The sequence below is a fragment of the Pteronotus mesoamericanus genome, unplaced genomic scaffold, assembly GCF_021234165.1.
Source record: "Pteronotus mesoamericanus isolate MK-2021 breed Mesoamerican mustached bat unplaced genomic scaffold, CSHL_Meso_final contig_65, whole genome shotgun sequence".
NCBI lineage: Eukaryota > Metazoa > Chordata > Mammalia > Chiroptera > Mormoopidae > Pteronotus > Pteronotus mesoamericanus.
In genome coordinates, this window is record NW_026555228.1 from 1,910,415 (window position 1) to 1,923,899 (window position 13,485).

General features: G+C 56.6%; 1 protein-coding gene across 3 annotated transcripts in view; it reads left to right on the top strand.

Annotated features, from left to right (window-relative positions):
* The window catches only part of TBL1X (transducin beta like 1 X-linked), a 135,624-nt gene that overhangs the window by 41,575 nt on the left and 80,564 nt on the right, over nt 1-13,485 (top strand). For all 3 annotated transcript variants that reach the window (XM_054581036.1, XM_054581038.1, XM_054581037.1), the window contains exon 2: nt 12,544-12,617. The gene's annotated coding sequence lies outside the window, so the exon portion shown is untranslated. The remainder of the gene's footprint in view (nt 1-12,543; nt 12,618-13,485) is intronic.

A 13,485-nucleotide genomic window follows, 5' to 3' on the forward strand; every position in this document is an offset into this window, starting at 1 on the left:
TTAGGGTGAGATGGGGTGACTAGGAAGAGTGGGGCACAGAGGTCGTGCCACTTTTGGGTCAGAAACTGCTGAACACTCAGTACGATGTGGGCAGGTGCACTTGTAAGTCACCCATCATGATGTGGGCAGACACGCTGAAGGAGCCTTAAAAAGGCGCTGAATCTGAACTCCGCCTCTCACACCACCACCAGCTGGCACACGGATTCAGATGGGTTCCGGGGACACTCGCCTACTGGGGAAGCCTGTACTGAAGATAATTATGAGTGGCTTTTTGGGGGGGATCCCCCTCATATGCACACATGCGCGCGCGCACACAGAACCTGCCGCTCAGTGCGCCCACGCGTCTGTCATGGGACTGGGCCCCGGTGAACTGAATACCCAACGTGGGCTCGGGGGGTGGTAATGGTTGTGTTCTCGCTGCTTCGTACACCACGCTGACGATGTTGGTGACAGAGACGTTCAGACCAAAGGGCCTCTTTGGTTGCTTGCGGGTCTGAGGTAGACTTGATTTCCTCCTTGGAGAATGTCGTCTTCAGCGTTCTAATGCTGTGGCATATTTCCATCGCGTTCCTTGGCGCATATAGTTTGCTCAGATCGCACAGTCCTGCTACGACGTCCTGGTTCCGAAGCGGCGGTGGGTACGGAGCCAGGGCTCTGAGGCGGCCCCTGCAAATACGCAGGGGGAAGCGTGTTGTTGTGGGATCGTTTTTGGAAACCCGGGTGTCCCAGAATGTTGGTGAAGAGAATGAAGCCCTTTCTCCATGTTTCGCTGCGAACACGGAGGGGAGAGAAGGAGGTACTGGACTGCCAGGCGCTCCGCCGGCTCCAGAGCTGTTTGCGTGGTGGGCATACTTTCTCCCCGTCAGAGCCTCCCATCTGGCTGGGGAGGTGGGCGCCGTGCTGGGGACCGCCTGTGGCAGGAGCCCGCAGGTGAGAGAGGAGGCCGGGAGTCTGGCGTCCCCAGGTGGGCGGCTCCTGTGCGGACCTCGGCCCAGCCGAGCTCCAGGAGCCCGCTCCGCGCGGGCGCGGGCGCAAGGGGGCGGTGAGGAGTCCCAGGTGGGCCTGTCCGTCTGCAGTTGCATTTCTCTTGTCTTCGTGATAACATGGTTCTGGTTTGGGGGCTGAGCCAGCCCCACAGGCTGGAGGAAGGCGGGCTGGCGTAAGGGTGTGGGGAGAGGGTGTGGTCTTCGATGAAGCGACCAGCTGTCCCCCGGGCAGCTCTGTGACCCTGGGACAGTCACCTGGCTTCAGTGCACGGGGATCTGGGGATCATGGTCCACGTCAGGGTTAGACGAGCCAGGAGTTCCCAGACCTGTGCCTTGGGGAAGATCTGGGCGGTTTTGGGGACTTTGCAGCAGGAGAGGTCAGATGGAGCAAAATTGTACGCTGTCAGCCTCCAGGGCGCCCTGACGGGTGGGGCAGTGGGCACTTGGAGACGTTCGGGACACTGAGGGGTTGGACTGACAGCCCGTGGCCCCTGCTGGGTGGAATCTTGGGGTGGGAAGGGGAGGGAGTGAGGCCAAGGTGTCCGCTGCCATGTTGGGGCCTGGGAGTTGAGGGGAGTGCCGGGTGAACGGAAGGGAACAGGGGAGTGAGGCCGGAAGGGGGGCGGCGGCTACCCTTGCAGAGTGACCCTGAGGTGCCCGACAGGGGTGCCCGACAGGGGTGCCCGACAGGGGTGCCAGGGGAGACGCTGTCTGGGCCGCCGTGGGAGCTGCGGTGGGCGCGCACTGGGAGGACACAGATTCGGGGGCAGTGTGCTGGGGAAGTGCCCGCGCCGAGCGGGTGGCCGCGGGGAGAAGAACCGGAGAAAGAATCCGAGGAACAAGAGCAACAAAGCAGGGAGAGGTTGACTCGGTCCGGTCCGGTGTTCACGGAGCAGCGGCTGCAAGCCGGCGTCCATGACCTGAGAGCAGGTGCCACTCCTGCCTTCGCGGACGTGACCTTCCGACGCGGCGGCCCTGCCCCTGTTCCCCGGGAGGAGCGTGGCTGTCACGCGAGCCGGGGTCGCCTTGGCGAAACAAGATGCGGGAATCGAAAGTCCGGGTTCATTTGTTGAGTTTGTCCTTAATTTCTCAACTCAAATTTGTGAGAGCATTTTCACGGCAGGTATTTTGTAATTAGGTCTCAGGAAGCCTGGAACTCTGTTCACCCGCCCCGGTGGTGTTCATGGATTGAAGACAAGTGTCTTGTGTCCGCTTCAACTGTGCAAATACTTGTGCTTTCTACCGTGACGCATAAAAACACGTAATTTCAAAGGCGTCCCTGAATTGGCTGCCATGAGGCACTGTTGAGCCATGAGGTCATAAAACTGCAGCTTTGAAAAATGTGAGCAATCCGCAAAATTTTCGACCTTAAAAAATGAGGCTCCTTGTCTACGGAGACAGTGCTTAAGTAGCAAGGAGTGGAACGTAGTGGTGAATGATCTAAGTCCAATCCAGCCCGTGCAGTGGTTACTAGGCAACTGCTGAAATGATAGCGTACAAGCGGTATAGGTATTGGCACCCCGGTGTGTTTACAGTACACTGCGACGTGTTTCCGTGACCCGAAAGAGACCGGTGCGGTGCAGTTGGGACTAGGAGCACTTCTGAGGCGTGCGTCCTTGGAGGAAGCCAGGCCGGGCGGGGGCAGGTGCTGGTAGCGTGTTGCTAGTCCACTCACTGGCTTGAGCCCCGGCGTGTCCTCCGTTGCTGTGCTGTGCGCTCCCGAACACCGCGTGGTTTCGGAAGTGGCCCCGCTGCTGCCGTGGGGTCCCCTGGAGTCCACCGCTTCCGCGCTCGTCCCCGTGGGAGGTGTCGTGCATGTGTTCCAGGCTGTGGTTTTAACATTTGTCTCTTTTTTTTAATGTTTTGGGTACTCTGAGTCAAGCACCTGGCATACTTGTTTTTTTCTTTCTTGACGCCAGAGAGAGACAGAGAGAGACATCTGTTTGTTGTTACACTTACTTAGGCATCCTCTGATGATTCTTTTCTGTGCCCTGCTGACCTGGGATTGACGCCGCGACCTTGCTGTATCAGGACGACATTCTAACCATCCGAGCTCACCAGCCAGGGCCATATCCTTGTTCCTTTGAACGGGCGTCTGGGAGACTGAGACTCCCATTCGGGGCCCCCCTCAGCGGAGCGCGAGTTGCCTTGGACGGCAGACGGGAGCACCCTCCTCGCCTCAGCCCCATCTCAGGGGCCGCTGGGCCCCGTGCCTGGGCCACTGCTTCCCAGACGGGGCCAGCCTGTTGCTTTATTTCTGCCATGTTGTGCGTGTGGCTCTGGAACCCACCTCAACCCTTTTCGTTCTCACGTGCTCCCAGGTGGGGAGCGGAGCAGAGCACCCGGCGCCTGGGAGACGGCTGGCTCACGGGGGCTTTCGGGTGCTGGCGCGCTGGCGGCATCTGGCCTCCACGCGCCTCTCGCCGTTGCGGTTCATCGGGACGGATTGTGTTCCTAAATTTAGCGCAGCGAGGACAGGATCGAAAGCAGCTGTTTGAGCGGAGCCAAGGTAAAGCTTTCTAGGCCTGTCCGGGCTGAAAGTTCAAGTTCTTTAAAATCAGTTCAGGAAAGAAGATGCATAAGCATTACCACAGCTCCGGAATCATTTTATGGTCCTGGGGCGGGGGTTGCATTTTTAAATGAAATTCTTGGGCCCAGAGGCACACTGAGTGGAGTGGGCGTTCTCACTCTGCCTTCATCGGAGCGGTGAGAGGCGGCGCGTCCTCCACGCTCCACAGCAAACTGCACCCAGAGCCTTGCGTGGGCTTCGCTATGGCGGATGAAACGCAGGGAATAAAAATGAGGCTATGGAAGCCAAAGCTCTTCAAAAAATTTTACTTTATTTATTAATTAGAGAGAGAGACAGAGGCAGAGATGGAGAGAAAAAAGAGAAACATCCCGTTGTCGTACTTGTGGATGCATTCCTTGGTTCCTTTATGTCTCTGCTCTGACTGGGGATCGAACCCACCACCTTGGCGCATTGGGATGGCGCTCCAACCCACTGGGACACCCGGCCAGGGCCAATAGTTCTTCGATGTCTGCCACTGAACAAGTATGCAGAGTTGGTGCAGAGAGGGTAGCTGTTGCCGGGTTCGTGAGAAGGAAGGATCTGCAACGGCTGTTCGGGCTCCGTTGGGTATCTTGGCTGTCCTCTGTGAATAGCCTTTAATGACAGCTGGGCTCAGCCGTGCCGTGCTGAGCGGTATGCGCACAGTGTGCCTGTCTCTCCCGGCTGCCACGTGACATAGGTGCCCTTCACCACGTTTTTATAGGGAGGACGGGGCCTGGGAGGCTCACGGGTCCTTGTCTGGGCCGCATGGCCACTTAGCGATGGGGGTTGAGGCAGATGCCGTAATGCGTGGATAACAGGGGCAGAAGCCGTTTCAGGCACCGCTTACCTGCTGTGCCCTCTGCCCTGCGTACGGCGTGCGGGTCTGTGCTCATCCACCTGCGCATGCCGGTGTGTCCGCTGATGTCATCGGGGGGCTCAGCTGGCTCTCCCCAGTCTCCCCGTGAGCAGGTGGGGCCATGAGGCTGCCGGGCCACGGATATGCAGGGGGTGGGGCAAGTCCTCTCAGCTCTTCTGTCTCCACATCTGTGCTGTTCCTCGCCAGGCCAGCGGCCTCCCAGACAGAGCGGCAGGCAGCATCCCGGGATGACCACGGTACAATTGACCGCCAAACTGCATGTCTGCTCTGCCTCCACCCCCCCACCGGGGATGGAGGGCGTGCCCGCAGGAAATGAATGCCGTGGGCAGCAAGGCTTTCAGGGGTCCGTGGGGAGCTAGCAGGAGGCTGGGATGTGCGGGGGCAAGGACGTAGCCAGGGTGGCGATGCAGTTCTGGCAGTTGATTTGTGCGTTCTCTCCGAGGGGCGGGGCTGGGGAGTGAGGAAGCCGGGAGGGGAGATGCCCATGGCTTCGTGGAGGATGCGGTGGGCGGGCCGGCCGGCCAGACTCCTGGGCCGGGTCCGCCGCTGGGCGGGGTGTGGACGGGGTGTGGACGGGGTGGCTGAGTTGCCAGGGCTTGTTGATGGTGGAAAAAGCCCCTTCTGTGTTTGTGCCGCCTCCTGTTGACCTCCAGGGACACCTGCCCACCTGTCGTCTGAACACCTTCTGTGACCAACGCCTGTGGAATTCTGTCGCTCCTCTCGAGGTGGCAGGTGTAGGAGCTGACCTGGGCATCGTCCCTCTGGCCTCTACCCACGCCACACAGGGACACCTCCCTCCCTCGGTGGCGCCTGGAAATGTCTCCAGAGATGGCCAGTTGTCTCTTGAGGGGACACCGTTGCCCCCGGTTGAGAACTGTGGTGTAAAAGCTGGGGAGCGAGCCTGATCCTCCGTGTTACCTAAAACAGAACTCAGGGTGGCCCGCCGCCTCTCCGTGTTGAATTTGAGACTTCTAAAGAAAATGTCCACTTCTGCCAAAAGCTGGGGAACGGAAGGCCGTTTGGAGACTGTCTGCTTCCCAACAGGGAAGGCGGAGAAAGTTGGGTAATTTGAGACTCTGCCCGACCGGCGAGGGTCCTTCAGCTTCTTTCAGTATAGGGACACGCCAGTGTATTTCTGGAAGAGTGTGGGGTTTTTTTCATCGTTTTTTGCTTTATTTAGCACGTGTTTCCAAAGTCCTCAATAAGCAGGTGGCACTTGAAGGGACGCTTTGGTTGTGAATAGTAGTGTGTGCGCGTGTGTGTTAATGCTCAGTTCTTGAACAAGTGGCCTTTGACATCGGTATCCCAGATTTTCCGGGATTTCTGGAAGCAGATAGTTGGACGTAATTGTTGCACGAAAGGCATTTGCTGTATTTGTCCACGGAGTGGAAGGCAGTACAATCGACCATTCCAGGACCAGGGGTACGTGGGGGGCGTCGGGTGTGTTTTGCAAGTGACAGGGGCCGAACCGTGCCCGTCATGACTGTATGGTGTTGTGAAACTCCATCATTTCAGTGAGGAAGTCCTGTGGCATCCGCACCGATGCCCAGTGCCTCTTGGAGGCAGGAGAGACGGCGCTGTGGGAGGCGAGGAGGAGAGGGGCTAGGAGCCTTCCCTGCTTCCTGACGCACTCTGTCATCTGTAAACGAAAGCGTGGTTCGCGTGGCGGGAAGGTGATGTGTGTGCAGTTTGGGACTGCCTCCGTGCAGATCCCGACGGCTGTTGATATTATCTTTAAATGCTGTGATGCTTCCTGCCTCTCACTGAAGATGACTTGCGTGCCGCTCCGTGAGATTTCACCTAATGGAAATAATTGTAAATGCTTCGAAACAGATTGTGCGACTGCTAACGTCTTAAAATCTGCCTTGGGTTTGGGGCTTTTATTTCCCCTGTTAATTTTGGCTCTAGGTGGATTGTATACACGTAAGCCCGATTGGCTCATGTTATCACCTTATGTCCTATCACATTTCCATGTGATAAATCCTGCCTTGGCGCTTTTATGTGGAGTTTATTTGGCGTTTTCCTGGTGCGTGCGGGGGAGTGATTTTTATTTGTGACGTGGGGCCAGTGACTGCCAGTGACTCTCTGGGGCGTGGGTACACGGTGCACATGTCTGCCACGTGCCCTCGCACACATCAGTCCACATTTATATGTATTGATTATGCCACTTCCACAGGCGTGAAATGCTCATTCGTCAGCCTCATAATACGTTAAGGAAGAAATCAAGTTCATATAAATGTCTTGTTGAGCGGCTCTTTTTCTCTGTGTCTGAATAGCTCACACTTTTACACGGAACCATAAAACCCAGCAGCATAATAAAACGACACACTTTGCAGGAACAAATGGATACTAAATGACTTCTCTGAAGAATAGATGAAGAAAACGTGTCTTCCTCTCTGCCGACAGTGCTAGTAGGTTAATTTCTCTTCCCAGGTGAACAACAAATGGTGACGTTCTTTGGGTGTGGATGGACCCTGCTTTGCATTGGTTGTACACGCTCACCTGTGAGGTGCCTGCTGTGTGCTGGGCTCCCAGCGTTAACGAGGGTGCTTCGTTCGCAGGGACCCCAAGTCGGGGCTCTGCATGGTGCGCAGGACTTGGGAGGGGTTTTGTTCTGTTTTCTGTCATTTTTAAGTGTGTCTGCCCAACAGTTCTGTATGTGATACTTGCTGAATGAATGAATGAATGAATGAGAGGCTGAAGAAGCAATGCACAGGGAATGCCTGAGGCCTTTCTGGTTTGTCCCTGGGGCACCCACCAGGCTGCCTGGGGGTGTTTTCCCACACCTGCGGGAAGAAGCAGGTGGCGCTGGGGCCGGCCCTCTGAATGCAGTTGCGGGGGAGCTTCAAAGAAGTTGCCATCAGCAACTTGCCTGTTGTCTTGTCTACCGCTTTCGGTTTGATCTTTTTAATGCTCTTCTTCACTGTGTGCTGTTAACGTTGCCGGTGAGTCCTGGGGCAGCCTCCTCTCCACCCTCAGGAGGGGGGAGGGACCTCAGGGCCACTCTGAAAAGGCCTCAAGGTCTCGCCTGGGCCTGGTGTGGCTCAGTGGGTTGGAACTGCATCCCTTAGACTGAAAGGTTGCGGGTTCGATCCCCGGTCAGGGCCCATGCCCGGGTTGCGGGCTTGGTGCCCTGTTGGCGTGTGTACAACAGGTAACCCATCCGTGTTTCTCTGTTGCATTGCTGTTTCTCTCTCTCTCTCTCTCTCTCTCTCTCTCTCTCTCTCTCTCAAAGCAATGAAAAAAATGTCCCCGGGTGAGGCTAAAAATAAATAAATAATAACAAGCCCTCAAGTTCTTAGAGGGGAAGAGCCCGCGGGAATTAAATCTTCCAGCCTGATACTGAGAGTGGTCATGGTGGGGAATTGCTCCCAACTGCTTCTGAACCGTGTTCTGTCGTCTTCGGGTAGGAACGGAAGCCACTACTTTTCCTTTTTCTTTGTTGTCTTTTTTTTTTTTTTCCTTCTTTTGTCAGCATCGTTGGCTTGGGCTGTCTCCTATGGCAGCTGCTGGCCCCCCATGAATATTTACACTTAGATCAATTAAAATTGAGTATAAATGTAAAAGTCGTTTTCTCAGTTGGACTAGTCACATTTTAAGTGCCCAGTAGCTTATCAGACAAAGAGGATATAATGGTTTAATCAGACAGATGAGAGGTGATCACTCAGGCTTTTGCCTAATGCTTATTCTGGGGGATGGAGAAAAAGATAATTTCTGTCTTCTTCAGATTTCTTTTGCACTAAGACATCAGATCGGTGAATAAAAATAAAGTACATTAAAAAAAATTACTACCTGAAGGGTCATTATCATGTCATTTTAGAATATTAGGGATGAAGATGTTATCTAAGCACTTTCCTGGATTTACGAAAAGTCGTAAGAAAGCTCAAGAATCAGAATGACATTAACTTTCTTAACAGCAGTGGTGGAGGCTGGCAAACAGCCTGCGCCTGGGAGTCTGAAAATAATTTTCACTCAGAATTTCGAAGTCATTCCTTTACCAGTGGCTCCTTAAGATAGTACAGAATTATCTGTTTGTACAGGGTGGGGCAAAAGTGGGTTTACAGTTGGGAGTCCATGAAACGCAGGATTCATTCTTGTATGATTGTTTATCGATGATTATATTTTCCATGTGAGCCACTGTAAATCTACTCTTGCTCTGCCTTGTCTTAAGGAGATTGGTAAAACTGAGCTCTTCACACGTCGCCTCTCAGGGAGCTACTACACAGTGTGTCCCACCAAAAGGAGACAGTGGCTCAAGAAGCGGGGGCATTGGGAACCCCAGAAACAGAAAGAGACAGAAGGAACGCTCAAGATGTCCGCGTTGTTGCGGGGCTTGTAGGCAGGCCTAACGCCGAGCAGTGCAGCGTGGAGCAGAGGCGAGAAATTTCAGCGGGGAGCTCTGGCGTGTACGTAAGGGCAGAAAGACACGGAACTGACAGGCTATCCAAGAGTTTTGATCATGTGAAAAAAATGGAATTGAAAGATTGGGGAGATTGTTGGAACAGTTTCCAAAGAATATGAAGGAAACTAAGGAATAAAAATGGAGGCAACTAACAACCCAGGGAAACACAAAAAACCTGTAGGAAAGGAGTTGTTACAATTGCAATCATGCTCTACTGTTTCTTTGTAGTGTCCACGCCATTGTCAGAACAGCATGTGGAGGGTGTAGATGTAACCCCAAATAGTTACACCGTTAGAAAATGGGGGAGGGGGCCTGCCTTGAATTTTAAAAACCGAGAGGCCTCACCTGGATGTGGAAAATCAAGTCCGTTGTATCTCACGTCGATGGGGACTATTGTCAGTGTGTTGTTTGCAAACATCACAGTCAATACCAGGGAGTGCCACCAACCCTAACAACACTTCTAAGGTTGGAGAGTGGTTGGTTTGGGAGAGAGAATTGGGGGTGGATGGTGCTAAAAAGCTTACAAATAAAAAGAAGAGCCTTTTGCCTCGCCTGTATTTTACATTTTACAAGTATGTACGTGTATTACTTTGAAAAGAATACAATGATTTGGAAGATGAAAGTATATAGGCTCTACTGCCTATGAAACTACAGAAATTTTAGTGTGATGAACCTTGGCAATGACTGATACGTGGGCCAGACAATTCTTTGCTGGGGGGGAGGAGGGCAGGTCCTGTGTCCCGTAGGAGGCTTCGCGTTCTTCCTTCCGTCTGACACCTAAAAATGTCTGCAGGCACTGCCCACCGACCCTGGGGCCGACATCGGTTCCCTTGGAGAACCGCCGACGTAAAGGATTTCACACCTGTCATTGAGTGCGTCATCTCAGACCCACGCTCGGTCTGGGGGGCCCCGGAAACGCCGGCCGCAGGACGCAGACCTGGAACCGTAGCCAGGGACGGGGTTCGGAATCTCTGCGTCCCCTGCGGTGCCCGGCTCAGCCCCGGGGCGCGCTCAGTGCAGAGGAGGAGGACCCAGGAGGGAACTGCAGCGTCTCTCCGTCGTGCTCCGTGGCTCTGAAAGCACGTTTTAGGTCTTGCTCGTCGTTTTCATGATGGTACAGCTTGAAATTCTCTGCCGTGGAAATGTCAGTCCTCGTCGTAGCAACGGGGGAAAATATTGCCCGCCATGGCTGTATTCCTCTGCCCAGGGCTTGCAGGGCAGGGGAGTGCCCATCGGTCCCTGATCCGCGCCTCCCTCCCCAGGCTGTGCTTACGCAAGTTCTCGGCTGGGCTCTCTGCGAGCGTGCTGCCTTGCATTTCCGAGGGAAGTCAACGGGAAAATGGTTCCTCGGATTTTGTGACATGGATGAAACTCATCAATAATTTAATACCCTCATTTCACAGCTCAGGACGCTCTGTCCGGAGAGAGTTTCTTCTCCTTAAGGAGGGGCAGAGTGAGGCCTGTAACTCTGCTCTTTTTTTTTTTTTAACTTTTTGGAATGCAGTGTTCGTGCACCGTGAGGCTTTGCACCCCTGTGAAGTGTTCTGAGCGTGGTCCGTGGCGGACGTGAAGCCTTAACTGAGAGAAAATGGAAGAAAAAGAGGCAGGAAGGGCAGTGGCTCTTATCTTTCCATGAGGGGCCCCTTCGGCGCAGTGCCTGCTGGTCCCGACTGGACCACCCTGGGGGTAGAGGCTGAGCCGATGTGGCGCAGCCCAGAAGGGTCTGGCTCGGGTCTCTGCCGCTGTGGACACTGGGGGGCCAAAATAGCGAAGGCATCCCGTGTGGAGCTCCTCCTGACCGCCTGTTCTCTCGCTGGCGTGAGCCCCTTACCCCACGCGGTTCAGCGGGTGCACGATTACAGGCTGGCCCAGGGGGGCCCTGGCTGCCGCCTGGGTGGAACCCCGCAGGTGGTCCGGAGTTGGGGGTCGCCGCCGCTGGGAGCGTGCCGTCTGCAGAGCCGTCTTGCCCAGGCAGCCCCTTCTTCCCCTGGCTGGACGGGGCAGCCCGCTCGGCCATCCTCTTTCCCGAGCACCATGAGGACGTCACCCGCCATTGTTAGAAATCTCAGCGCCCTCTTCTTGCCCCATGTGTTGCCTCGGGCACCACGCAAGGTGCAGCCTCTTGCTTTTCCTCCTCACCCGACGTTATGCACCAGCAGGAGTGCTGCCTCCTCCAGGAAGCCCCTCTAGATTTCTTCCCCACCGTGGACATGCTAAGAGGGGACAGTGCGGTTCCTTGTATCCTTCTCGCCTGTCCTCCTTGTGATTCCTTTCTCGAGAGTCAGTTCGTTCCAAGTCACTGAACGGCTTTTAAGATGCTTGTCACTAGAAGCCAGGGACACCCCCACATGCTGGATTGCCCCCTGCCTCCACCACCCACTTTTTGTCTGTCTCATTGGCCAGCTCCTTCTCTTGGGGTTTGACCGTCAACTCAGCGCCTTTAGACCAGGGGTTCTCAGCAGGGCCACTGTGCCTTCCAGGGGGCACTTGGCAACGTCCTGGGCTCCGTTTTGACGGTCACAATGGGCAGCGGCGGTGGATTGCTACTAGCATCTCGTGGGTGGCGCCCAGGGGTGCCCGCACCCGTCCCACTGTGCCCAGGACGGCCCCCACCGCAGGTGCGGTGGGGTCCACAGTGTCAGCAGGGCCGAGCACGGGGAGCCCTGCCCTGGACCTGGCCCCCCCCTCCAGAAGGGCAGCCGCAGCGAGCGAGGTTGTAGGGCGGCTCCCAGACTTCACCCCCTGAGACCTCTCCCGCTCGCTCAGACCTGGGGGTTTAACTGCCTCGCGACCAGGGAACTTGCTGACGGAGCGGCCGTTGCAAAGTTAACGTGGGTTTCTGCTCCCCTCAGCCTGCCTGCGTCCCAGGCCGTGGCCCCACCTTCCAGCGGCACGCCAACCCCGACGTAGACATCACCCCAGCCCTTTCCTCCCTGTCCACGCGAGCCGTGCGCTGCCGGGGGTGCATGTCCCACGGGCGGCCATGTCCTTGGGACCCAGGGCCTGACTTGCCTCCCTTCTGCCGCCCAGCCCGCCGGCCTGGCTCCCTGTCGGGACCCTTCCCATCACAGGACATTTGCACTGGCTGCGCCTGCAGCCTGGCCCCCCGCCAGCCTCCCCATGCATGGGCTTGGCCACAGAACCCCGCCCCCAAAGCTTCTTGCCCCCTCGTCACTTTATGCTCCACTCCCCAGTTTGGCGGTCCTCGTCTCTCGTCTTAATTGTGGTGCATGCACCGTTCTGACCCCTTCTCACTGCCAGCCCGGGCGGGTGGCTGCCCAAGACCCCAGAGGCCTCCGTGTCCCTGATACCGGAGCAGTTCCAAACGCTGTTTCCATTTTCCGTGAGACGACACAAGGGCTGGTCAGCAGCGAAAGGTTTCTGAGTTGTGCTGAATCTACAAATACACATGTGCGCTTCGCGCCCTGGAAGGTGGCAGAGAAAAACGTGTCGGCCGGGAGAGCAGACTTTTCAGGGACCGGAACAATGGGACCAGTCCTGAATGCGTGCATGTGCTGCACAGATGGGTGCGCCCGATATCACTGTGCTCTGTAAGCAGGCGTGAGCCTGCCATTCACCGGCGACGGTGGTCCGGCCCCCGACGGGGCGGTATTTCAGCCCCTGAGACGCTACCTCAGGTGTCTGCCGGCCTGGGGAGCCGTCGGGAGGAGACTTGCGCACGTTCCCACTGACGTGGCACCTCACTCTGGGTGTTTCTCATTCACAGGTAACTGAAGACAGAAAACAGGCGTAAACGCGCACCCTGGAAGGAAGGAGGGATTGGCCCGCGTTTGGCTCTGAGTAAGTGAAGTTGCAGAAGGGATTTCTTAGGGCACCCTGCGTGTGCTGTGAACCTCCCTGGGTGTTCCGTGGTGCAAAGCGCAGTCCGGCCGCCGCGGCCACGCGTGCTGGAAGCGGCGATGTGCCTGGTGCCTGGTGCCCGGCGCCCGGCTTTCCTCGACGGGGGCTCTTGCGGGCGTCGGCAGGCCGTCGCGCACTTTTGGTGTGGCTGGTGGAAGTCGGAAGTTTCAGCAGACCGAGAACGGAGGTGGTAGCCACCATGGGCAGGCTTTCTAGAAAAGCGCTGTTCCTCATTTCTTTCCCAGTGGGCACTTGAGGTCCCTGCTGGTCCTCAGAAGGCTGATGGGTAAGAAACGGCAAAGGCCCTCGCCAGGCTCCTTTTGTCTCGGACGCGCCTCCCGGCCGGTGAGCGGAAACTGACGGCAGCGGTGTCACTCCTTGGGGACGAGCCAGGATGTCGCGTGGAAACCGTGTCTGGCCCCGTGTGGAGGCAGCGTGGCTGGGGCGGCGGGCCGTGGTGGGAGGGTCCCTCCGTCTGAGCCCGGCCTGGAGCGCTGTCTTGTGGGGGATCCCAGGACGGGGCTCCTGGGAGTGGAGCCGCCGCCATCGCCCATGGAGAGTGAGGCCGATTCTCCCCGGGCCAAGAGCGCCCTTTCCAGACCACTCTGCGTGGGCGATCTTCCGTGTCTGGGGTGACTGTCCCGTGAATCCATTGCTCTGGGACATTGTGCAGCACACAGAGAACAGTGAGACAGGTCTTTGTGGTGGGGGTGAGGTATCACGGGTGTGCGAAGAGGCCGTAGCTCGGACGGGTGTCCTGTGGGCGGCGCGGACGGCTGTCCCGTGGGTTCTGGGGATCGGTGACCGT